The 26,175-nt window shown below is 39.6% G+C and overlaps 1 protein-coding gene across 2 annotated transcripts in view; it reads right to left on the reverse strand.

Moving 5' to 3' along the window:
- The window catches only part of PPP2R3A (protein phosphatase 2 regulatory subunit B''alpha), a 243,680-nt gene extending 217,505 nt beyond the window's left edge, over positions 1-26,175 (reverse strand). The window contains exon 1 of one of the 2 annotated variants that reach the window (XM_037844535.1): positions 26,045-26,175. The gene's annotated coding sequence lies outside the window, so the exon portion shown is untranslated. Of the gene's footprint in view, positions 1-25,475; positions 25,852-26,044 lie in introns of those variants that run through there. The other variant, XM_037844542.1, reaches the window with a different exon arrangement.

Below are 26,175 nucleotides of genomic sequence, written 5' to 3' on the forward strand. Positions count from 1 at the left end.
TATGATACATAAAATAAAATGTCCAAATTTAAGACTCATTGGTGTCCCAGAAGGGGAAGACAAGGGTAAAGGTCTAGAAAGAGTATTCAAAGAAATTGTTGGGGAAAACTTTCCAAACCTTCTACACAATATAAATACACAAAGCATAAATGCCCAGCGAACTCCAAATAGAATAAATCCAAATAAACCCACTACAAGATATATTCTGATCAGATTGTCAAATACTGAAGAGAAGGGGCAAGTTCTGAAAGCAGCAAGAGAAAAGCAATTCACCACATACAAAGGAAACAACATAAGACCAAGTAGTGACTATTCAGCAGCCACCATGGAGGCGAGAAGGCAGTGGCATGACATATTTAAAATTCTGAGAGAGAAAAATTTCCAACCAAGAATACTTTATCCAGCAAAACTCTCCTTCAAATTTGAGGGAGAGCTTAAATTTTTCACAGACAAACAAATGCTGAGAGATTTTGCTAATAAAAGACCTGCACTTCTTCAGATACTAAAGGGAGCCCTACCAACAGAGAAACAAAGAAAGGAAAGAGAGATATAGAGAAATTTAACAGACATATATAGAACATTATATCCCAAATCACCAGGACACACATTCTTCTCTAGTGATCACGGATTTTTCTCCAGAACAGACCATAGGCTGGGACATAAAACAAGCCTCAATAAATTTTTTTTTTAAATTGAATTTATTCAAAGCACATTCTCTGACCACAATAGAATACAAATAGAAGTTAATAACCATCAGAGACTTAGAAAATTCACAAACACCTGGAGGTTAAAAATGAGGGGGAGATGAAAACATTCCCAGATCATCAAAAGCTGAGGGACTTCATCACCAGTAGATCAGTCCTATAAGAAATGCTAAAGGGAACTGTGCAGACTGAAAGGAAGGGACACTAAACAATTGACTGAAACCACATGAAGAAATAAAGATTTCCAGTAAAGATCACATGATAAATATAAATACCAATACTACTGTATTTTTGATTTGTAACTCCACTATTTACTTCCTACAGGAGCTAAAATACATAAACTGTAATGATAAATCAGTGGTTTTGGACTCAATATAAAATATGTAATTTTTGACAAGAACTACATAAAGGTGGGGGAATGGAGGAGTATAGGAACATAGTTTATGTGTCCTATTGAAGTTAAGTTTGTATCAAAGAAAAACAAGATTGTTATAGACTTAAGAGGTTAAATTTAAGCCCCACGGTAAACACAAAGAAAGTATCAGAGAATATGACCAGGGAGATGAAAAGTGGAGTATGGGTTACGAGAAGTGGGGGAAGTGGCAATGGGGAGTTAAGAAACGAGTATAGGGTTTCTGTTTGGGGTGAAGGGAAATTTCTAGTAATGGATGGTGGGAAGGTGATAGCATTGCAACATTCTAAATGTGATTAATCCCACTAATGGAATGCTAGGGAGGGGTTGGAATGGGAAGATTTAGACTGTATATATGTTTCCACAAGTGAAAAAACAAACAAAAAAAGACAGTCTAAATAGATAATGACAATTAAATGCCAAGGATGATCCTGGATGGGATCTGAGGATGGAGGAGAGGTGGCTCAAAGGGACACAGTTGGGACATAAGGAAAAAAAAAAGGGAAATATAGAATGTAAGCTTTGTATCAATGTTGAATTTCTTGAACTTCTTAGCTGCACTTAATGGGAATACATAAAAGAATGTTCTTGTTCATGGGAAATGTATATGTGAATTATACTGTTTGTTCAAGGATGTGTGCAGCCTGCTCTCATATGTTCAGAAGACAGAGCAATAGATTATGGATGATAGATAGGGAGGGAAAGAAAGAAATGGTGGTGCAACTGTTCCTGTAAGTTTGAATGTATTTTAAAATAAAATTTTAAAAATAAATAAATAAATAGATAAAAAATAAAAGAATATATCTCAGGCAACCTATAGCTGCTTCCTCAGTTTACCCTTGAAATCTTAAGTTCACACCTTGTACACACTTGACGTTGCCTCCTGGCCTTGAAATTAAAAAATAGTGTATTGGTCAGAAACCACCAAGGCACACAATAAAATGACAATGACTGGAAAACATGACCACATTCAAGTAATATCTCCTAACCACTGCATGTTCACACCATATTACTCAAACTGTTGTTTTTAAATGGGAAAAACATTTAAATAACTATTATTTTTTTGATTTCCAAAAGCAGCTATTGATACAGAAACTATTATTGCCTTCAATTATATTAATTGATTCTAAGATCAATTTTTTAGCTAATTCTAAAATGTCACAGGGAAGAGAAAATGTGTAAGAATAGTCAAGACAATTTGGGGTGGGGAGCCAAAGACAAAGGGAATGGTCATGTTTGTCCCTCAAACTGAGTGATGGGTAAACAAGCGTTCATCATATTGTTATCCTTTACACCTTACATACCTTTTACAAACATTCTGCAATAGCCACTTAATATTTCATTTAAAAAAAGAGGAACAATTGCCTCTCCTTACCAAGAATCACATTATAAATCTATAGTAATTAAAGTGTATTAATGGCACAGAAACAAAGATCAATGGAAAAAGAGTCCTAAAACCAACCATGCATATATGAGAATTCAATAACTAATAATTTCACCTATAATAAAAGTCATTATTCTAAATGGATAGCCAATTGACAAGACTCCTTCCTTATACTATTCACAAAAATAATTTCAGTTTGTATTAAAGACCTAAGCATTTAAAAAAACAGGCAAAAGTATAAGAAAATTTAAGAATGTATATATGTATCTTTAGGACAGGAAAGACATCTATTAAAAAGTCAGTAAAATCAAAAGCCATAAAGACAAAGATAGGTAAATTTTATATAAAAATAAAAAACTTTTAACAAAAGACACTATGAACAAAGGGAATGGACCCCTGAGGCAACAAGTTGGAGGAAAATGTGCCATCTTTATAATAAACAATGAGTACCCAGAAAATAAAGAACACCTATAAATGACAAAAAGACAAGCATTTACTGTGCTGCATATAAGAGAAAAACCAAAAATAAGAGTAAACAAAGTAGAACTTAATTTCTCTCTCATGCATAAGAAGTTGAGGGCTGATGTGGCAGCTCCACCAAACCCTCAAAGACCCAAGTTTTCTGGCTCCCTGACCTGTCATCACAGTCGTCATGGTTTAGGACGGCTTTTAGAGCTCCAGTCATTACATCTCTGTTACAGTATATAGGATGGGGAAAGGAAGAAGAAATGTCTCCTCCCTGTAAGGAAACTTCTGAAAGTCATTCTTGATCCTTCTGCTTATATGTCATTAGCTAAAACTTACTCACATGGTTATACTTAGCTCCAAGGAGGCCAAGGAATGTAGACTTCTGGATGTGCACCAATGTGCCTGGCTAAAAGCTGGGGTTCCTATTACTAAAGATGAAGGAAGAATGGATCCTAGGAGATAACTAGCAGTCTCTGCTAGGCAACCCAATAGACAGAAATACAATGGTCACAAACTTGAAAAAAGATAATAAATCTCAGGGAAAGGAAAATTAAAACAAGAAGACACCTTTTTAGAACTTTTTAAGAGGTAAAAATTTACAAATTGGTGAGGGTGTGAGGATTTTTAGCCATGCTACACTTTAATTTTTATAAAAAGTATTCAATATTACTAATATAATTTAAAATACAAATATTTTATTTATTTAAAAATAGCAACAGACATTATTACTGCTTTTAATTATATTACATATTATATATTTTATATTAGTATAGAGATTTTGGGAACCAATTTGGAAATATTTACTAAAATTATGCCTGACTAAAAGACCCAGCAATTCCATCTTTCAGAATCTATGCAATATAAACATTTATGCATTTGCATAAGTACAAGGATGTTCAATGCAGTAATGTTTAAAATAGGAAGAAACTGGAAACACAAGTATTCATTATAAGAAGAGCTCCAACTTACTTTCTTCATAGAATTATTAACCGCTATCTGATATTCATTATGCATTTATCTACTTGCCTGTCATCTAGGAATTTAGCTTCATAAGAGCATAGGCAAGAAGGACGTGTTTATGTTGTATGTTTAATTTGTGTATAATGTATGTATTAAGAATGTATGTATAACACTTGTTTGATTAAAAACTGGAAATGAGAAATAATGTATTGTAATCTCAAACAACAAATGAAAACACAATGTTCCAGTCTTTAACAACGTGAACCCACCAGAAGTCCCTGGTGATGTCCTGCAAGATGCAGGCACAGGCTGAGCAACACTGATCCAGATGAAGCATCTGAACTTGCTATCCAGAGAAACTATCACTGGACGTGACCCGTTTGCTCTTTTTTAGGGTCTAAGGCATTTTACAGATGAATCAATCCCTCCACTATCTCCATTATGTGGAGCCTTCAACTGCCTTTAGCACTTGGATCCCAATGCTGCCAGCATGGAGGACCCACAATAGGACCAGTGTCCCAACCAAATCTGCCAAAAGAATACCAAGACTGCCAAGATGTACCATGCAGAGAGAAGACAAAATGTGCCGCCTGAGCCACAGTATTGGGGTGGGGCTCAGCACTGGTAGGAGCAGTGTGTTCATCCATCCGTACTCACAACAGCAGTAGTCTGGGGGCAACGTCCCAAGACTGTAAAGTAGGGAGTGATCCACAAAATGGAAGGGATAAGCATGCCCTTGCTATGACTTCTAAACCCTTAAAGACATTTCTATTCACAGCCACTAATCTCTGCTTTTAATTTCTAATCTCATAGACAAGCAGTTTTCAAACTGCTTTTTGAACTGGGGGGACTCTATTAAAATGAAAGCATAAAGATGAATAAACAAATAACCTCAGTGTTTAGTCTCTGGGAGGGAAGGAGCAATAGAAGGAATACCCAGACCCCTAAGATCTCTGAAAAGCAAAGTTTGAAAGGGAAGAGAAAGGGAGTGATGGAGGAAGTGACACTTTAGCAAAGACCCGAAGGAGGTAAGACAGAGACCTTTGTTGACATTAGGAGAGAGCAAAAGCCCTGCAGCAGAACAGTGTTGGTTTATTGGAGGAAGAAAGGTAATGTTTGTTGTCTGGGACAAAGTAAGCACATAGGAGAGTAGTAGCAGAAGAGGTCAGAGAGGTAAAAGGGGATTCAGATCACATGGGGCCTTGAAGTTAATCGTAAATTCTCAGGCAGAAAACTTACAGAATCCCTCCAGCTGCTGTGTTGAGAACAGGCTTAAGAGAGCAAGAACAGAAGCAGAAAAAAAAAAAGTTAGGAGGCTCTTGCAGTAATTCAGGTGAGACATAAAGGTAGCTTAGACAAGCCAGAAAGAGGTGGTGGAAAGTGACCAGATTCTGGATACATTTTGAAGGTAGAGCCAACATGATTTGCTGGTAGATTGAATGTGGGACTGAAAGAGAAAGAAGAAATTCAAAGACTTTCTATTCTTTCTTTCTTCAATGAAAGAAGAAAATAAAAAACTCCAAGGTTTTTGTCCTGGGCTATTAGAAGAATGGAGGTGTTATTCACTGAGATGGGTTAGGCTGGGGGAAGCACATGTTTTGGAGGGAAAGATCAGGAGTTCAGTTTTGAGTTGTCTGTTTGACATCCAAGCGGAGATGTCAAGTAGGCACTGTGATATCAGAGTATGGAATTCGGAGGAGAGGTCTAACTTGGAGATACATATTTGGTAGAGATATAAATTTCGGAGACATAAAGTTGATGTTTAGATAGTAATTAAAGCCATAAGATTGGATGAAATGCCAAGAATAGAGATTTGAGGACTGACTTTTAGAGATCAGGAAGATGTTACAGAACCAGCAAAAAAGGCTAAGAAAGAACCTCCGGTAAGGTGAGAGGAAATTCGGAGAATGCAGTGTTCTGGAAGCTAAGTGAAGAAAGAATTTCAAAGAAGAAGGAATAATCAACTGTGTGAAATGCTGCTGAAAGGTCAAGTAAGAGGAAGACTGAGAACTGACTCACTAGATTTACCAAGGTGGAGGTGTCTGGTGACCTTGACAAGAGTATTTCAGTGAGGGTAAAAGCCTAATTAGCATGGGTTCCAGAAGGCTGCTGACAAAAGGAACTGGGGTCAGTGAGTTAGACACTATAAAGAGGAATCAAGGTTTTGAGGGTGATTCAGGGTGAAGAGTTCAGTCTTGGATCACAAGGCACTGTAACTCCAGTATCTAGTACAGTGTTTGGCACCTAGTGGCAACACAATAAATGTCTGTTTACTGATCTAAGTGAAGGCATGAGCCACTGAATCAGGAAGCAATATTCGTTCTAGAAGTTTAAAAACTGATTCACTGAAATGTGAGGATTCCTGAACCAATAAAAAGAGACTGCCTTTTATTCTATCCCTCTGAAACTCTTTAGTGCCCTTATACACCTAGAAGAGATATCCCTAAATTTAAGAGAAATAACAACAGAACTTGACAAGTACATGCCCTATAAGAACACATACTTTCCTTTAATCAGTTCTGGATGGGTACAATCTCTCCAACTACTTCTTGCATCTGCGGTCCTGCCATTTTGCACCCAGGGGCACAACATGGATCCCAGCCCTCTAGCCATGTCCAGCCTCACTACTCACTAGGACGAAAGACTTTGGCGGTCCATGAAGGATGCCAATCTACAGGGACCTTGTACAAATTAAAGCATTATGTGGTTAACCAATAAAAACCATTTAGTTCATATTTTCCAAACTGATGATACTCACACCCTCTCTTATTTAAACTTAAAACAAGTTGTGAGGCAAGTATTCTTATCACTTCTATTTCACAAATAAGAAAACTCAAGGTCAGAAACGTGCATAAAATCACACGGTTCTTTCAATAAATGGTGCTGGGACAAGTGATACTCAAATGCAAAAGAAAGAAGTTGGACCCTTACTTCATACCAAATACAAAAATTAACTCAAAATGTATCAAAGACCCCAGAGCTAAGACTATAAATCTCTTAGAAGAAAATATAGAGATAAATCTACACAACCTTGGATTTGGCAATGGATTTTTAGCTATAACATCAAAAGCACAAACAACAAAAGAAAAAATAGAATAATTGGACTTCATACAAATTTAAAACTTTTGTGCAAAGGACACATCAAGAAAGGGAAAAGACCACTCAGAATGGGAAAAATATTTGCAACTATATATCTGAAAAAGGGTCTAGTATCCAAAATATATAAAGAATTCTTACAACTCAACAAAAAGACAATCCAATTTAAAAATGGGCAAAAGACTTGAATAGACATTTCTTCAAAGATATATAAATGGACTTGGGCAAGATGGCAGCATAGAGAGGAGTGGAAGCTAAGTAGCTCCCCTGGAACAACTACAAAAAACCAGAAACAACTAGTAAATAATCCAGAATAACTGCGGGGGGACAAACGAGACCATCCATTCATCATACACCAACCTGAATTGGGAGGAATGCCCGAGAACACAGCATAAAATCTGTAAGTAAAACCTGCGGAACCAGGTCGGGAGACCCCCTCCCCCAAAGCCCGAGCTGCAGAGCCATGTGATGCCACAGAGAAGCTCTCTCCCAGCAAGCGAATACAGCTCAGCTGAGCTCCAACTGGGGTATTAAGTAGCGAGTGTGAACTGCTCACTACAGGTACGCAGCAACAAAAAACAGACAGAGGCTTTGGGTGATGACTGACCTGGGAGAGCCGGAGGGTCACCTTGACTGGGTCTGAAGGGGACTATCTGTTTCTTTTTTGGCTCAGTGGAGAAAGCCCTAGTCATTTTCAGTTTCCAGGGCTGGGACTCGGGGAAGGGTGGAGACACCACAAGCAGAGAGTGAGACCATTGAAATGCTAATGACCTCCACCTGAGGGTCTGTCTTCTCTAGGAGGAAAGGGGTGGGGCCCTTTCCATTCAGAACCAGACCCCAGAGTCTGGGGGAACATGGCCATACCGCCTCACACCAGTCAAGAATTATAGGCTAACAGGCGTCACCTGCTGGGCAGAAAAGCACAGTGACCCGAGGCATCAAAGGGTGGAGCAATTTTCCAAGACATACCCGCAGGGAAACCAGATACTGAATATTTCTTCCTTCTGGGACCTGAGCCTGTTCTGGTCTGGGAAAACCTGATTTGGATAACCAAGGAAACCATGCCTAGACAACAGAAAATTACAACCTACACTAAGAAAAACAAAGTTATGGCCCAGTCAAAGGAACAAACGTACACTTCAACTGAGATACAGGAATTTAAACAACTGATGCTAAATCAATTCAAAAAGTTTAGAGAAGATATTGCAAAAGAGATAGAGGCTGTAAAGGAAGCACTGGGCATGTATACGGCAGAAATAAAAAGTTCAAAAAACCTACAAGTAGAATCTATGGAAATGAAAGGCACAACACAAGAGATGAAAGACACAATGGAAACATACAACAGCAGATCTCAAGATGCAGAAGAAAACACTCAGGAACTGGAGAAAAAAACACCTGAAAGCCTACACGCAAAGGAGCAGATGGAGAAAAGAATGAAAAAATACGAGCAACGTCTCCGGGAACTCAAGGATGAAACAAAGTACAATAATGTACGTATTATTGGTGTCCCAGAAGGAGAAGAGAAGGGAAAGGGGGCAGAAGCAATAATAGAGGAAATAATTAATGAAAATTTCCCATCTCTTATGAAAGACATAAAATTACAGATCCAAGAAGCACAGCGTACTCCAAACAGAAGAGATCTGAATAGGCCTACGCCAAGACACTTAATAATCAGATTATCAAATGTCAAAGACAAAGAGAGAATCCTGAAAGCAGCAAGAGAAAAACAATCCATTACATACAAAGGAAGCTTAATAAGACTATGTGTGGATCTCTCAGCAGAAACCATGGAGGCAAGAAGGAAGTGGTATGATATATTTAAGATACTGAAAGAGAAAAACCGCCAACCAAGAATCCTGTATCCAGCAAAGCTGTCCTTCAAATATGAGGGAGAGCTCAAAATATTTTCTGACAAACAGACAATGAGAGACTTTGTGAACAAGACACCTGCCCTACAGGAAATACTAAAGGGAGCACTACAGGGTGATAGAAGACAGGAGTGTGTGGTTTGGAACACAATTTTGGGAGATGGTAGCACAACAATGTAAGTACACTGAACAAAGGTAACTATGAATACGGTTGAGAGAGGAAGATGGGGAGCATGTGAGACCACAAGAAAGGAGGAAAGATAACGACTGGGACTGTGTAACTTGGTGAAATCTAGAGTATTCAACAATTGTGATAAAATGTACAAATATGTTCTTTTACGAGGGAGAGCAAGCAAATGTCAACCTTGCAAGGTGTTAAAAATGGGGAGGCATTGGGGGAGGGATGCAATCAGCATAAACTAGAGACTGTAACTAACAGAATCATTGTATTATGCTTCCTTTAATGTAACAAAGGTGATATACCAAGGTGAATGCAGATAAGAGGGGGGGATAGGGGAGGCATGTTAGACACTTGACATTGGTGGTATTGTCTGATTCTTTATTCTACTTTGATTTAAGGTTATTTTTCCTTTTGCTGCTTCCTAGCTGTCATTTTTTTGTTTCCTCTTTCTTTTGCCTCTCTACCTTCTTTGACTCTTCCTCCTGCCTTGTGGAAGAAATGTAGATGCTCTTGCTTAGTATGAGCAGAATGTTCAACTAGGATGAACTTAAATGTTTGGAAATGAACAGGGGTGCTGGTAGCAAGATGTGAGAATAACTAACAGCGCCGAATGGTGTGTGAATGAGGTGGAAAGGGGAAGCTCAGAGTCATATATGTCACCAGAAGGAAAGTTGGAGGTCAAAAGATGGAAATGTATAAAACTGAATCCTATGGTGGGCAATGTCCATGATCAACTGTACAAATACTAGAAATCACTTCATGAACCAGAACAAATGTATAACAGTACAATTAGAAGTTAATAATAGAGGGGCATATAGGGAAGAACTATATACCTATTACAAACTATATACTACAGTTAGTAGTATTTCAACATTTTTTCATAAACAGTAACAAACGTACTATATCAATACTAGGAGTCAACAATTGAGGGGGGTTGGTTAGGGATAGGGGAGGTTTAGAGTTTCCTTTTCTTTTTTTCTTTTTTCATCTTTCACTTTATTTCTTGTCTGGAGTAATGAAAAGTTTCTAAAAATTGAACAAAAATTAAGTGTGATGGATGCACAGCTGTATGAGGGTACCTGGGGGCAAGTGATTGCACACTTTGGATCTTTGGATAATTGTATGGTATCTGAACAATCTCAATAAAAATGAAAAAAAAAAAAAGAGATATATAAATGGCCAACAAACACATGAAAAGATACTCAAAATCATTATTTGTATTATTAGGGAAATGTAAATCAAAACCACAATGACATTCCACTTCACATCCACTAGAAAACCTAGAATTTAAAAAAAGAAGGAAAAAAAAACAGAAAATAACAAGTGTTGGCAAGAATATGGAACTTTCATTCATTGGTGGTGGGAATAAAATTGGTGCAGCTGCTTTGGAAAACATTTTGGCAGTTCATCAAAAAGTTAAATATAGAATTACCATATGAACCAAAAATTCCATTCCTAGGTATACCTAAAAGAATTGAAAACAAGTATTCAAGCAAAAAATTGAACACATGTTCGTAGCAGCACTATACACAATAGTCAAAAGGGTGGAAACAACCCAAATGTTTGTCAACTGATAAACAAAATGTGGTCTATCCATACAATGGAATATTATTCAGCCATAAATACATGCTACAATGTGGAACTTGAAACATTTTGCTAAGTAAGAGAAGCCAGACACAAAAAGACACATATTATATGATTCCATTTACAGGAAATACACAGAATAGGCAAATTTAAAGAGATAGAAAGCAGAGTAGTGGTTGCCAGGGTCTAGGGGGAGAGGAAAATCAGCAGTGACTGCTTAATGGGTACAGGGTTTCCTTTTGGGGTGATGAAAATGTTCTGGAATTAGACAGTAGTGATGGTTGTAAAACACTGTGGATGTATTGGAAGTCAATGAATTATACACTTTAACATAGTTAAAATGACTAATTTTGTTTTTTGAATTTTATCTCAATTAAAAAAAAAAAAATCACACAGCTCAATCCTGACAGCTTCAGGACTTGTACCTTAATACTGATTCCAAATCCTCTGCTCATTAACAAATCCTGTATCCACCACAAACCAAAGAACTCTACCACTTTACTGCTTAAACACTATGTTTGTGACAGTGGAATTCTCTTTGCTGCCTAAGCACATACAAGTTTCTAAACAAAATATTTTCTTATCATAAACTCCAAGTACAAACCATTTTGGACCAACACTGGCAATTCATCTTACAAAGTCATCCTCTATACAGAGGTTAACCATTATCCACCATACTCTGATCAACCAATGGCAGCTATGAAGACTAATCCCTCACAAGACTGAGGGATCTACCTTTTGAAAGAGTACAGCAATTGGGTTTATACCTCCAACTAATAAGCATCATTCTACACTAATATTCATTCGGCATTTTCCAATCCCTATGTTTTCTGTCCTGCTGGTAGACCACAACCCTAGGAAAAATGAAGTACAAAACTGACCTTTAAACCCTCTCCTGCCAGGTTAAGATTGCCAACTAGTCAGTGACGGGTAAGAAACAAACGACTGTGGCCACCAGCATGACAACCCACCCTAGTCACTCTAACCCCCAGGTCTTCAAATTAACAGCATACACATGATGTTTTGGAAGCTCAAGTTTGCTCAGTGCTCCAGATACCTTCTTTCTGAGCTAAATGGGGGCCTATACCTCCAAATTACATCCATACTCTTCTATCACCACTAATGATAAAGATTTCAAAGAATGAGGTATTTTACGTGCCTACAATTGGGAAACAAAGCTATAAAATTAACTTAATTGGAAAAACATACAGCTGCAAAAACTACTCCTGGGAATCTGACAGAGGCACATTCCCCGACATAGCCAAGTGTTCCATTTTCAACATGCCAACAATCTGGTCTTTGTTCATCAGTTCAATGGGAGGATGACGTCAGGGTCACTGCAGCCTATATCACTGCTGACCTTCAGGAGGTCTCCAGATAAGAGACCAAGGGCCTAATCACCATCACCTGAGAGGGTCTCACGAGTCCTGTCAAAATATCTTCCAAGTGAAAAAGTCTCCAAAGAAACAATAACAATAATAATACAAGCAAGACTCCTCTAAGATGGAAGGCAAGGGGATGCGGGGGAAGTGGGGAATGGAGCCATCAGGCACCAGTGAGCTATCTTCCCTGAAAAGTTAGGAGAAGCATTTGAATAACTTAACACAGACTAACCACCTAACATATAGGCATTTACAACTCCTCCCTCCCCTTCACCACACCCCTTTTCTGCCAAACTTCTCATGAGATTTTTATTCCAAACAGTGACCATTCCATTTCCTTACTTCCTACCCACTTCAATTTGGCTTCTGACCCTTTCAATCTAAAATGGTTCTTGCTGAAGTCAAAAAACGTCATCCTGCTAAACTCAATGGATCAATTTCACTCTACATCTTTACTTGACTACTTCTCTCTTTTTGAAACTCTTCTCCACTTGCCTTGTATGACACATCTTAAACTGGAATTAGATTATGAAGTAAGCACCTAAGGCAAAAATCAAGTATAGTTGAAATTACCCTTGAAAATCCTTTCAGTGGCCCATTAAGTATAGAATACCTATTTTTTTGTATATATAATCCTATATAATAATGAACATATAGGGGCAAGATGGCAGACTGGTGAGCTGTAAGTTTTAGTTACTCCTCCAGGAAAGTAGGTAAAAAGCCAGGAACTGCGTGAACTGGACACCACAGAGCAATCTGTCTTTGGGCATACTTCATACAACACTCATGAAAACGTGGAACTGCTGAGATCAGCGAAATCTGTAAGTTTTTCCGGCCAGGGGACCCGCGCCCCTCCCTGCCAGGCTCAGTCCCGGGGGAGGAGGGGCTGTCAGCTCCGGGAAGGAGAAGGGAGAACTGCAGTGGCTGCTCTTATCGAAAACTCATTCTACTGATTCAAACTCCAACCATAGATAGACTGAGACCAGACACCAGAGACTCTGAGAGCAGCCAGCCCAGCAGAGAGGAGACAGGCATAGAAAAAAAACAACACGAAAAACTCCAAAATAAAAGCAGAGGATTTTTGGAGTTCTGGTGAACACACAAAGGGGAAGGGCGGAGCTCAGGCCTTGAGGCGCATATGCAAATCCCGAAGCAAAGGTGATCTCTCTGCCCTGTGCACCTTTCCTTAATGGCCCTGGTTGCTTTGTCTATTAGCATTTCAATAACCCATTAGATCTCTGAGGAGGGCCGTTTTTTTTTTTTTTTAAATCCTTTTTGCTTTTTCTAAAACAATTACTCTAAGAAGCTCAATACAGAAAGCTTCAAAGAATTGCAATTTGGGCACGTCAAGTCAAGAGCAGAACTAAGAGAACTCTGAGACAAAAGGCAATAATCCAGTGGCTGAGAAAATTCACTAAACACCACAATTTCCCAAGAAAAGGGGGGTGTCTGCTCACAGCCACCATCCTGGTGGACAGGAAACATTCCTGCCCATCGCCAGCCCCACAGCCCAGAGCTGCCCCAGACAACCCAGTGTGACGGAAGTGCTTCAAATAACAGGCACACACCACAAAACTGGGCGTGGACATTAGCCTTCCCTGCAACCTCAGCTGAATGTCCCAGAGCTGGGAAGGTGGAGCAGTGTGAATTAACAAAGCCCCATTCAGCCATCATTTGAGCAGACTGGGAGCCTCCCTACACAGCCCAGCAGCCCAGAACTGCCCTGGGGGGACGGCACTCACCTGTGACATAGCACAGTCATCCCTCAACAGAGGACCCGGGGTGCACAGCCTGGAAGAGGGGCCCACTTGCAAGTCTCAGGAGCCATACGCCAATACCAAAGACTTGTGGGTCAGTGGCAGAGACAAACTGTGGCAGGACTGAACTGAAGGATTAGACTATTGCAGCAGCTTTAAAACTCTAGGATCATCAGGGAGATTTGATTGTTAGGGCCACCCCCCCTCCCCGACTGCCCAGAAACACGCCCCACATACAGGGCAGGCAACACCAACTACACACGCAAGCTTGGGACACCAATTGGGCCCCACAAGACTCACTCCCCCACTCACCAAAAAGGCTAAGCAGGGGAGATCTGGCTTGTGGAGAACAGGTGGCTCGTGGACGCCACCTGCTGGTTAGTTAGAGAAAGTGTACTCCACGAAGCTGTAGATCTGATAAATTAGAGATAAGGACTTCAATAGGTCTACAAACCCTAAAAGAACCCTATCAAGTTCAGCAAATGCCACGAGGCCAAAAACAACAGAAAATTATAAAGCATATGAAAAAACCAGACGATATGGATAACCCAAGCCCAAGCACCCAAATCAAAAGACCAGAAGAGACACAGCACCTAGAGCAGCTACTCAAAGAACTAAAGATGAACAATGAGACCATAGTACGGGATATGAAGGAAATCAAGAAGACTCTAGAAGAGCATAAAGAAGACATTGCAAGACTAAATAAAAAAATGGATGATCTTATGGAAATTAAAGAAACTGTTGACCAAATTAAAAAGATTCTGGACACTCATAGTACAAGACTAGAGGAAGTTGAACAACGAATCAGTGACCTGGAAGATGACAGAATGGAAAATGAAAGCATAAAAGAAAGAATGGGGAAAAAAATTGAAAAACTCGAAATGGACCTCAGGGATATGATAGATAATATGAAACGTCCAAATATAAGACTCATTGGTGTCCCAGAAGGGGAAGAAAAGGGTAAAGGTCTAGGAAGAGTATTCAAAGAAATTGTTGGGGAAAACTTCCCAAATCTTCTAAACAACATAAATACACAAATCATAAATGCTCAGCGAACTCCAAATAGAATAAATCCAAAAAAAACCCACTCCGAGACATATACTGATCACACTGTCAAACACAGAAGAGAAGGAGCAAGTTCTGAAAGCAGCAAGAGAAAAGCAATTCACCACATACAAAGGAAACAGCATAAGACTAAGTAGTGACTACTCAGCAGCCACCATGGAGGCAAGAAGGCAGTGGCACGATATATTTAAAATTCTGAGTGAGAGGAATTTCCAGCCAAGAATACTTTATCCAGCAAAGCTCTCCTTCAAATTTGAGGGAGAGCTTAAATTTTTCACAGACAAAGAAATGCTGAGAGAATTTGCTAACAAGAGACCTGCCCTACTGGAGATACTAAAGGGAGCCCTACAGACAGAGAAACAAAGACAGGACAGAGAGACTTGGAGAAAGGTTCAGTACTAAAGAGATTCGGTATGGGTACAATAAAGGATATTAATAGAGAGAGGGAAAAATATGGCAAACATAATCCAAAGGATAAGATGGCTGATTCAAGAAATGCCTTCACGGTTTTAACGTTGAATGTAAATGGATTAAACTCCCCAATTAAAAGATATAGATTCGCAGAATGGATCAAAAAAAATGAACCATCAATATGTTGCATACAAGAGACTCATCTTAGACACAGGGACACAAAGAAACTGAAAGTGAAAGGATGGAAAAAAATATTTCATGCAAGCTACAGCCAAAAGAAAGCAGGTGTAGCAATATTAATCTCAGATAAAATAGACTTCAAATTCAGGGATGTTTTGAGAGACAAAGAAGGCCACTACATACTAATAAAAGGGGCAATTCAGCAAGAAGAAATAACAATCGTAAATGTCTATGCACCCAATCAAGGTGCCACAAAATACATGAGAGAAACACTGGCAAAACTAAAGGAAGCAATTGATGTTTCCACAATAACTGTGGGAGACTTCAACACATCACTCTCTCCTATAGATAGATCAACCAGACAGAAGACCAATAAGGAAATGGAAAACCTAAACAATCTGATAAATGAATTAGATTTAACAGACATATACAGGACATTACATCCCAAATCACCAGGATACACATACTTTTCTAGTGCTCACGGAACTTTCTCCAGAATAGATCATATGCTGGGACATAAAACAAGCCTCAATAAATTTAAAAAGATTGAAATTATTCAAAGCACATTCTCTGACCGCAATGGAATACAATTAGAAGTCAATAACCATCAGAGACTTAGAAAATTCACAAATACCTGGAGGTTAAACAACACACTCCTAAACAATCAGTGGGTTAAAGAAGAAATAGCAAGAGAAATTGCTAAATATATAGAGACGAATGAAAATGAGAACACAACATACCAAAACCTATGGGATGCAGCAAAAGCAGTGCTAAGGGGGAAATTTATAGCACTAACGCATATATTAAAAAGGAAGAAAGAGCCAAAATCAAAGAACTAATGGATCAACTGAAGAAGCTAGAAAATGAACAGCAAACCAATCCTAAACCAAGTAGAAGAAAAGAAATAACAAGGATTAAAGCAGAAATAAATGACATAGAGAACAAAAAAACAATAGAGAGGATAAATATCACCAAAAGTTGGTTCTTTGAGAAGATCAACAAGATTGACAAGCCCCTAGCTAGAACGACAAAATCAAAAAGAGAGAAGACCCATATAAACAAAATAATGAATGAAAAAGGTGACATAACTGCAGATCCTGAAGAAATTAAAAAAATTATAAGAGGATATTATGAACAACTGTATGGCAACAAACTGGATAATGTAGAAGAAATGGACAATTTCCTGGAAACATATGAACAACCTAGACTGACCAGAGAAGAAATAGAAGACCTCAACCAACCCATCACAAGCAAAGAGATCCAATCAGTCATCAAAAATCTTCCCACAAATAAATGCCCAGGGCCAGATGGCTTCACAGGGGGAATTCTACCAAACTTTCCAGAAAGAACTGACACCAATCTTACTCAAACTCTTTCAAAACATTGAAAAAAATGGAACACTACCTAACTCATTTTATGAAGCTAACATCAATCTAATACCAAAACCAGGCAAAGATGCTACAAAAAAGGAAAACTACCGGCCAATCTCCCTAATGAATATAGATGCAAAAATCCTCAACAAAATACTTGCAAATCGAATCCAAAGTCACATTAAAAAAATCATACACCATGACCAAGTGGGGTTCATTCCAGGCATGCAAGGATGGTTCAACATAAGAAAATCAATCAATGTATTACAACACATTAAAAACTCAAAAGGGAAAAATCAATTGATCATCTCAATAGATGCTGAAAAAGCATTTGACAAAATCCAACATCCGTTTTTGATAAAAACACTTCAAAAGGTAGGAATTGAAGGAAACTTCCTCAACATGATAAAGAGCATATATGAAAAACCCACAGCCAGCATAGTACTCAATGGTGAGAGACTGAAAGCCTTCCCTCTAAGATCAGGAACAAGACAAGGATGCCCGCTGTCACCACTGTTATTCAACATTGTGCTGGAAGTGCTAGCCAGGGCAATCCGGCAAGACAAAGAAATAAAAGGCATCCAAATTGGAAAAGAAGAAGTAAAACTGTCATTGTTTGCAGACGATATGATCTTATATTTAGAAAACCCTGAGAAATCGACGATACAGCTACTAGAGCTAATAAACAAATTTAGCAAAGTAGCGGGATACAAGATTAATGCACATAAGTCAGTAATGTTTCTATATGCTAGAAATGAACAAACTGAAGAGACACTCAAGAAAAAGATACCATTTTCAATAGCAACTAAAAAAATCAAGTACCTAGGAATAAACTTAACCAAAGATGTAAAAGACCTATACAAAGAAAACTACATAACTCTACTAAAAGAAATAGAAGGGGACTTTAAAGATGGAAAAATATTCCATGTTCATGGATAGGAAGGCTAAATGTCATTAAGATGTCAATTCTACCCAAACTCATCTACAGATTCAATGCAATCCCAATCAAAATTCCAACAACCTACTTTGCAGACTTGGAAAAGCTAGTTATCAAATTTATTTGGAAAGGGAAGATGCCTCGAATTGCTAAAGACACTCTAAAAAAGAAAAACAAAGTGGGAGGACTTACACTCCCTGACTTTGAAGCTTATTATAAAGCCACAGTTGCCAAAACAGCATGATACTGGCACATCAATGGAATCGAATTGAGAATTCAGAGATAGACCCTCAGATCTATGGCCGACTGATCTTTGATAAGGCCCCCAAAGTCACCGAACTGAGCCATAATGGTCTTTTCAACAAATGGGGCTCGGAGAGTTGGATATCCATATCCAAAAGAATGAAAGAGGACCCCTACCTCACCCCCTACACAAAAATTAACTCAAAATGGACCAAAGATCTCAATATAAAAGAAAGTACCATAAAACTCCTAGAAGATAATGTAGGAAAACATCTTCAAGACCTTGTATTAGGCGGCCACTTCCTAGACTTTACACCCAAAGCACAAGCAACAAAAGAGAAAATAGATAAATGGGAACTCCTCAAGCTTAGAAGTTTCTGCACCTCAAAGGAATTTCTCAAAAAGGTAAAGAGGCAGCCAACTCAATGGGAAAAAATTTTTGGAAACCATGTATCTGACAAAAGACTGATATCTTGCATATACAAAGAAATCCTACAACTCAATGACAATAGTACAGACAGCCCAATTATAAAATGGGCAAAAGATATGAAAAGACAGTTCTCTGAAGAGGAAATACAAATGGCCAAGAAACACATGAAAAAATGTTCAGCTTCACTAGCTATTAGAGAGATGCAAATTAAGACCACAATGAGATACCATCTAACACCGATTAGAATGGCTGCCATTAAACAAACAGGAAACTACAAATGCTGGAGGGGATGTGGAGAAATTGGAACTCTTATTCATTGTTGGTGGGACTGTATAATGGTTCAGCCACTCTGGAAGTCAGTCTGGCAGTTCCTTAGAAAACTAGATATAGAGCTACCATTCGATCCAGCGATTGCACTTCTCGGTATATACCCGGAAGATCGGAAAGCAGTGACACGAACAGATATCTGCACGCCTATGTTCATAGCAGCATTATTCACAATTGCCAAGAGATGGAAACAACCCAAATATCCTTCAACAGATGAGTGGATAAATAAAATGTGGTATATACACACGATGGAATACTACGCGGCAGTAAGAAGGAACGATCTGGTGAAACATATGACAACATGGATGAACCTTGAAGACATAATGCTGAGCGAAATAAGCCAGGCACAAAAAGAGAAATATTATATGCTACCACTAATGTGAACTTTGAAAAATGTAAAACAAATGGTTTATAATGTAGAATGTAGGGGAACTAGCAGTAGAGAGCAATTAAGGAAGGGGGAACAATAATCCAAGAAGAACAGATAAGCTATTTAACGTTCTGGGGATGCCCAGAAATGACTATGGTCTGTTAATTTCTGATGGATGTAGTAGGAACAAATTCACTGAAATGTTGCTATATTATGTAACTTTCTTGGGGTAAAGTAGGAACATGTTGGAAGTTAAGCAGTTATCTTAGGTTAGTTGTCTTTTTCTTACTCCCTTGTTATGGTCTCTTTGAAATGTTCTTTTATTGTATGTTTGTTTTCTTTTTAACTTTTTTTTTCATACAATTGATTTAAAAAAGAAGGGAAAGTTAAAAAAAAAAAAAAGAAAGAAAAAAGACAAACAAGGAGAAAAAAAAAAAAAGATGTAGTGCCCCCTTGAGGAGCCTGTGGAGAATGCAGGGGTATTCGCCTACCCCACCTCCATGGTTGCTAACATGACCACAGACATAGGGGACTGGTGGTTTGATGGGTTGAGCCCTCTACCATAAGTTTTACCCTTGGGAAGACGGTTGCTGCAAAGGAGAGGCTAGGCCTCCCTGTATTTGTGCCTAAGAGTCTCCTCCTGAATGCCTCTTTGTTGCTCAGATGTGGCCCTCTCTCTCTGGCTAAGCCAACTTGAAAGGTGAAATCACTGCCCTCCCCCCTACGTGGGATCAGACACCCAGGGAAGTGAATCTCCCTGGCAACGTGGAATATGACTCCCGGGGAGGACTGTAGACCCGGCATCGTGGGATGGAGAACATCTTCTTGACCAAAAGGGGGATGTGAAAGGAAATGAAATAAGCTTCAGTGGCAGAGAGATTCCAAAACGAGCCGAGAGATCACTCTGGTGGGCACTCTTACGCACACTTTAGACAACCTTTTTTAGGTTCTAAAGAATTGGGGTAGCTGGTGGTGGATACCTGAAACTATTAAACTACAACCCAGAACCCATGAATCTCGAAGACAGTTGTATAAAAATGTAGCTTATGAGGGGTGACAGTGGGATTGGGAATGCCATAAGGACCAAACTCCACTTTGTCTAGTTTATGGATGGATGTGTAGAAAAGTAGGGGAAGGAAACAAACAGACAAAGGTACCCAGTGTTCTTTTTTACTTCAATTGCTCTTTTTCACTCTAATTATTATTCTTGTTATTTTTGTGTGTGTGCTAATGAAGGTGTCAGGGATTGATTTAGGTGATGAATGTACAACTATGTAATGGTACTGTAAACAATCGAAAGTACAATTTGTTTTGTATGAGTGCGTGGTATGTGAATATATCTCAATAAAATGATGATTAAAAAAAAAAAAAAAAAAAAAAAGGTGTTGCCAATATCTAGATGTGTGATTTTAAACAAGAATCTGAATCATCTGCAAAATTAAGGGTTTGTAATAGATAAGCAATAAAGGGCCTTATTAATTCCAAAATTCAATGACTTATTAAAACGTAATTATTGGCAAACATCAGGGTTTATGTTTGGAGTGCTTGCTATTCTAACACTTACAATCTTAAGTAAGAAATATACCTCCAATGTTCAGTGTTAAAAACAAATAAACAAACAAATAACAATAAACAAAACCTTGTTGAAAAAAAAAAAAAAAAAAATGTAGCTTATGAGGGGTGACAGTGGGATTGGGAATGCCATAAGGACCAAACTCCACTTTGTCTAGTTTATGGATGGATGTGTAGAAAAGTAGGGGAAGGAAACAAACAGACAAAGGTACCCAGTGTTCTTTTTTACTTCAATTGCTCTTTTTCACTCTAATTATTATTCTTGTTATTTTTGTGTGTGTGCTAATGAAAGTGTCAGGGATTGATTTAGGTGATGAATGTACAACTATGTAATGGTACTGTAAACAATCGAAAGTACAATTTGTTTTGTATGACTGCGTGGTATGTGAATATATCTCAATAAAATGATGATTGAAAAAAAAAAAAAGAAGCTGTTGGAATAATTCAGGTAAGAGATAATGGTGGCTTGGACAAGAATGGTAGTAGCAAAGGGGATAAAGTGATCGGATTCTGAACATATCATTGAAGGTAGATTCAAAATGGTTTGGCGATGGATTGAATGTGGAATATAAAGAAAGAAAAGGTATCAAGGAGGACTCCACTGCTTGGGCTGGCAACTGCCATTTTCCATAGGGAACACTGTGAAAAGAAAGGTTGAAGGTAAGAATCAGGAGTGGTGTTTGGGACTTGTTACATTTGAGATGCCTCTCAAAATATCCAAGTTTATGTTGAAGGTACTGTTGGAATTTGGGTAAAAAATAAAAACTTGGAAAATTTTCACATAAAAAAAAAAAAAAAAAAATAATGAACATATAATGTACCTGTAAATAAAACTTTGCTTTCTCTCACCTAATTAAAAACACTGTAGGGTGCATCCTGTTAGATTTGCATACCTTAACTGCAGGCAAGGGGCCATTCCACTGCACCTCTCTGACCACTTCTCAGTCCCTTTCTAGAGCTAGCCCCCTTTACCCAACTTTGAAATGCTGGGCCTGAGCCCTCTTCTCTTTTTACTCTCTATCAGTGGTTCTCAACTTCCACTACTCAGTGGAATCACCTAAGGTGGTCTAAAAAAATCCCAGGATGCAATCCAGACCAAGTAAATAAAACAAATTTCTGGGGTATAGTATTTTTAATCTTCCAATAATGCCGATATACAGCCAAGATGAGAATCTAGATTGTATACTCTCTTCCTAGACCAGGAGTCACACACTCGACTGCCTACGGGGTCAGAGAAGTAAATGAGCAAAGCAGGCCAGATCTAAGTTTTAGGGAGTGGTAGGATCTCTAGTGAACTAGAAAGCAGCTAGGGTTAGCTAAGACTAAGCTCCAACCAACTGCTGTCATATGGGAAAGCCAGCTTAGTAGCACTGAATCTTCTAATTTTTCAAAAGAAGCCCAAAATCTTGATTTTCATAGAAATATTCAGATTTTAAAATATTGGCAACAAATCCAAAATTAAACAACAAAAACAACTGTATGGACAAAACAAAACACATCTGTGGACCAGATTCAGCTGCAGGCTGCTAGTGTGCAACCTCTGCCCCACATAATTTCATCCACACCCTTCAACTACTACCTAAAAATCTGTGTTTCCAGTTCAGTCCTCTCCTCTGGCCTCGGGATTCAAAAAGCCAAAGGCTTACATGATATCTCCACTTGAAAATCTCCCAACCCCAAAAAGAATTGTGATTTAAACCCACCTCAAAATTATTTATCTTTCCAGTGTTCTCTAACTCACACAACTCTACCATTGACCTGGTTGGGCAAACCAGGCCCCTGGGGGTCATTCTAGGTATGTTTATTTTTCCCTCTCACCCCTTACACCATATTAATCAGCAAATCCTATCAATGAAGCCTCTTAAATATACCTGCTATATCCATCTACTTCTGTCCAATTCTACCTTGGTCCTAACTACCATCTTTTCTCTCCTAGCTTTTCACAATAATCTTAATTAGGATTAGTTGTCTCCCACAATCACTAGTTTGTTTCCTTTCAAACCATCCTCTCCAATATGGCTAGAGTAACCTTTAACAACCACAACATTTACACGTGTGTGTGTGTATCCTTTACTCCCAACAATTCTACTTCTAAGAATTTATCCTGCTAATACGTTCACATTTATGTGAACTGGCATATATGCAGTATGGTTTGTTATAGTAAACTACTGGAAACAATCTAAATGCCTATCAATAGGGGAATAGTTAAAAATGCAAAGTATAGCCATATAATGAAATACTAAACAGTCAAAAGGATAAGGAAGCTATATACTGAAATGGAAAGATTTCCAAGATATTGTTAAGCAAACAATACAAGAAACAGAACGGTGTGTATAATATGCTACTATTTGTGGAAACAACAAGAGAAAATAATTCAAGCATTTGCGTGAATGCTTACAAAAAATCTCTAGAATGATAAACAAAACAACCAATAGCAGTGATTATCTCTTTGGAAGGTGTGGAGAAACGGACAGGTGTGGGAGCCAGTTGGAACGGCCCCAGACATTCTGATTTAATAGGCTGAAGGAGGCCCTATGCATTTCTTCTTTGATGTTCCTCCCAGGATTCTGATGAGCAGGCAGGGCCAAGAACTGCTGCCTGCTATAAATTCTGCCTACGTACCCAGCTTCGTTTTGATTCATCTGGCCCTCATCACTCACCATGTTCCTACCATACTGGCCTCTGGGTACCCACGAAAGATCTAGCTTCTTGCTGCTTCAAGGCCTTCACACCTGTTCGTCCTGCCTGGAAAACTGTTCCCCTAAATGTCACCTAGAAGCTCCCATTTATCCTTCAGAGTCCGTCTTAAAGGCCACTTCACCAAGGAAATTTTCCCTAGTTTCCAAACTACATCAGGACCTGTTTTACCTACTGAGAGTACCCTGTACTTTTCTTCCCAGAATTTATCACAATTGTATGAGGTAATTGCATAATTACATATGTATATGTTTGTTACCCTGTTTAGACTGTAATGTCTAGCAGTGCAGGACAATATCAGTTGCTTTTACCACTGTTATTACCAGACTTATCCTAGTGTCTGGCTGGCAAAGTAGGCTCTCAGCTATTTGCTAAATAAGTGAATGGCTGCTCCTGCATTCAAGTTCAGCATAGAGAAAAACAATACAAGCAAATCGGAGTGTAGTGTCTATCATTAGCATTAAGGCAGCAGTATTTAGAGCAGTGGTTCTCAACTGAGATTTTGTCCTTCCCAGGGGTTATTTGGTAATGTCTGGTGGCATTTTTGATTTTCACAACGGGGTGTGTGTATGTGTGTGTGTGCATGCACACACGCGTACGCTACTGGCATCTAGTGAGAAGGATCCAGGGATGCTAAACATCCTGCAATGTACAGGCCAACCTCACCCACCCACCCCAACAAAGAAATATCTGGTTCAAAATGTAAATAGTGCCACAGTTGAGAAACCCTGAATTAGAGGATAGCAATACCCAAAAAGAGAAGGTGAGCAATTCTATTCTAGGTGGTGGGGTTTTGTGGAGGAGAGGTTATCAAGGAAAGCTCCAGAGAGGAAATAAAGTTTTAGTTGTGTGTTCAAAGGTGATAGGGGCCAGATCATTGTAGACTATGTCAGAGGTAATAAGGAATCTCGGAAGAGTTTAAAAACAAAGTTACGGTCTGAACAAGTGCCCCCATAAGTACTCCACACTCCAAATGACTCATCTCCTTTATTCCCTTTTTGCTGAAACAAAACTTCCATTCTATCAGGGCAGATGGTTTTGGCTAAATATTAAGGCCAAATTAATTCAGACCAAGATAACATCAGATAGTTCCTTTACTCCCCAGAATGTTAAGCTGCATTTTTAAATATGCAAATACTTACAACTGCAAATAAATCTTTGCTTAATTTTTAAGCTGTTGGTGAATAAAGCTACTTTTGAACTCAAAGGTTGGTCCTGGTAAAGACTTTTCCAAAGCTATTTTTCAAAAACTTTTTACCGGTTTCCAGTGTCCTCTTTTCTGAGCTCCCAGATTGTATAAAAGATCCAAGTTTTTCCACAAGTATCTCATGCTATATGTGCTTCTGCCAGACAGGACAGGAGAGCCATCTGATGCGATAAATGTGAACAGACTGTGTTTGTCAATTAGGAGTGGTCTACAGATTTTTAAAAAGGCTTCAATTAAGTCATGTATACTACTGAAAGAAATTGAGATAATTTTTAATGGGTCATCAAGAAAGAATACATGTTTCACCAAACACAAGCTTGCTGCCTTTAAGCTGTATGTCCATGGCTCTGACCTAGTATGGCAATTCTTAGGGTCCCGGTGCTGAGTGCGCTATTTATAAGAAACTAAGGCCTGAGACTAATGAAGAGGAAAGTAAAACTCCTGGCACCAAAAATTTTGGGGATGTCTTGCATATAAATGAAGATTTGCGGAGGAACACTTCAGATTTTTGGAAGGCAGTGCAAATCACTCTTTTTTGCTGACACGTTAAGAATTTTTTTATTTTGTGTTTTCCAGACAATTTCCTAATAAGAAAATACCTTATAATTTACAAACAGCAATTTAGCTTCCCCTACATTTGCAGACCACTAAAACTGGATAAAATTTCCTTAAGCTTTACCAGAGTCAGAGGACTGGGAATAATGTGAGCACAGCAGAGTTTAGAGGCAACATTAACTCGATGCCCCGCCAGCTGGTTTCCATCGAGAGGTCCCCCAGGAGAAATCCTTTGCTAGGCGTCGGCGCAGAGTGAGACCCACCGAGGCGGCCGGGGGCGACCGCGGGGCAGGGCCGACGCCGGCCTGCGTTTACCTTTGTCTCAGGTACTCCTGCTCCGGGCCAGGGACCCCGCCCGCAGCCCTTAGCTGGTGACACATCCTTCTTTGGCCAACTCGGGCCGAGGTTGGGCAGGGGGCGGGGAAGGAAAATAAAGCCTCAGCGCTTAACGACGTGACTCTCAATCCTTCCAAACCGTTGGCATTTGTTCCTCTGCCAAGCTTTCCTGTTAACAAGTTCCCGAGGACTGTGCGGGCGAACTGGCCTAGGATCCCCGAAAAGTGGGAGGAACCAGGCCATCCCCAGCCTTTTTTCATCTGCGGGCGCCCGCGAGGCAGACAGTTTCCACACCTCCCGGGCTATCATGCCCTGGGAGCGAGCAGGGCGTGCAGAGACGCCCACACCGCTTCGAACCCCGACTTCCACGGCTCTGCCTGCAGGGCCAGCCCGCGCGAACCCTCTGGCCGGGCCGGTCCCCGCCCCCAGTCCGCGGCCCCGCCCGCCCCGGCCTCCGCGCGCCGCCCCCGGCTTTGCCACCCCCTGGGACCAGGCCGGGCAGGGGGCGCCGAGCGCTCCAGGCCGCGCGGCGGGCGTCCCCGACCTACCTCGGCGCCCGCCGCTCCTCCTCCCGCTGCTGTCTTGGCTCACGGGCGGCGCGAGATCCCGAGCTGCGAAAGCGGCGCGTGAGAAGACGAGGCCCGAGCGCGCCCCGCCCAGCCGCCTGCCGGCCTCCTTC

Source organism: Choloepus didactylus, chromosome 1 (genome assembly GCF_015220235.1).
Source record: "Choloepus didactylus isolate mChoDid1 chromosome 1, mChoDid1.pri, whole genome shotgun sequence".
NCBI lineage: Eukaryota > Metazoa > Chordata > Mammalia > Pilosa > Megalonychidae > Choloepus > Choloepus didactylus.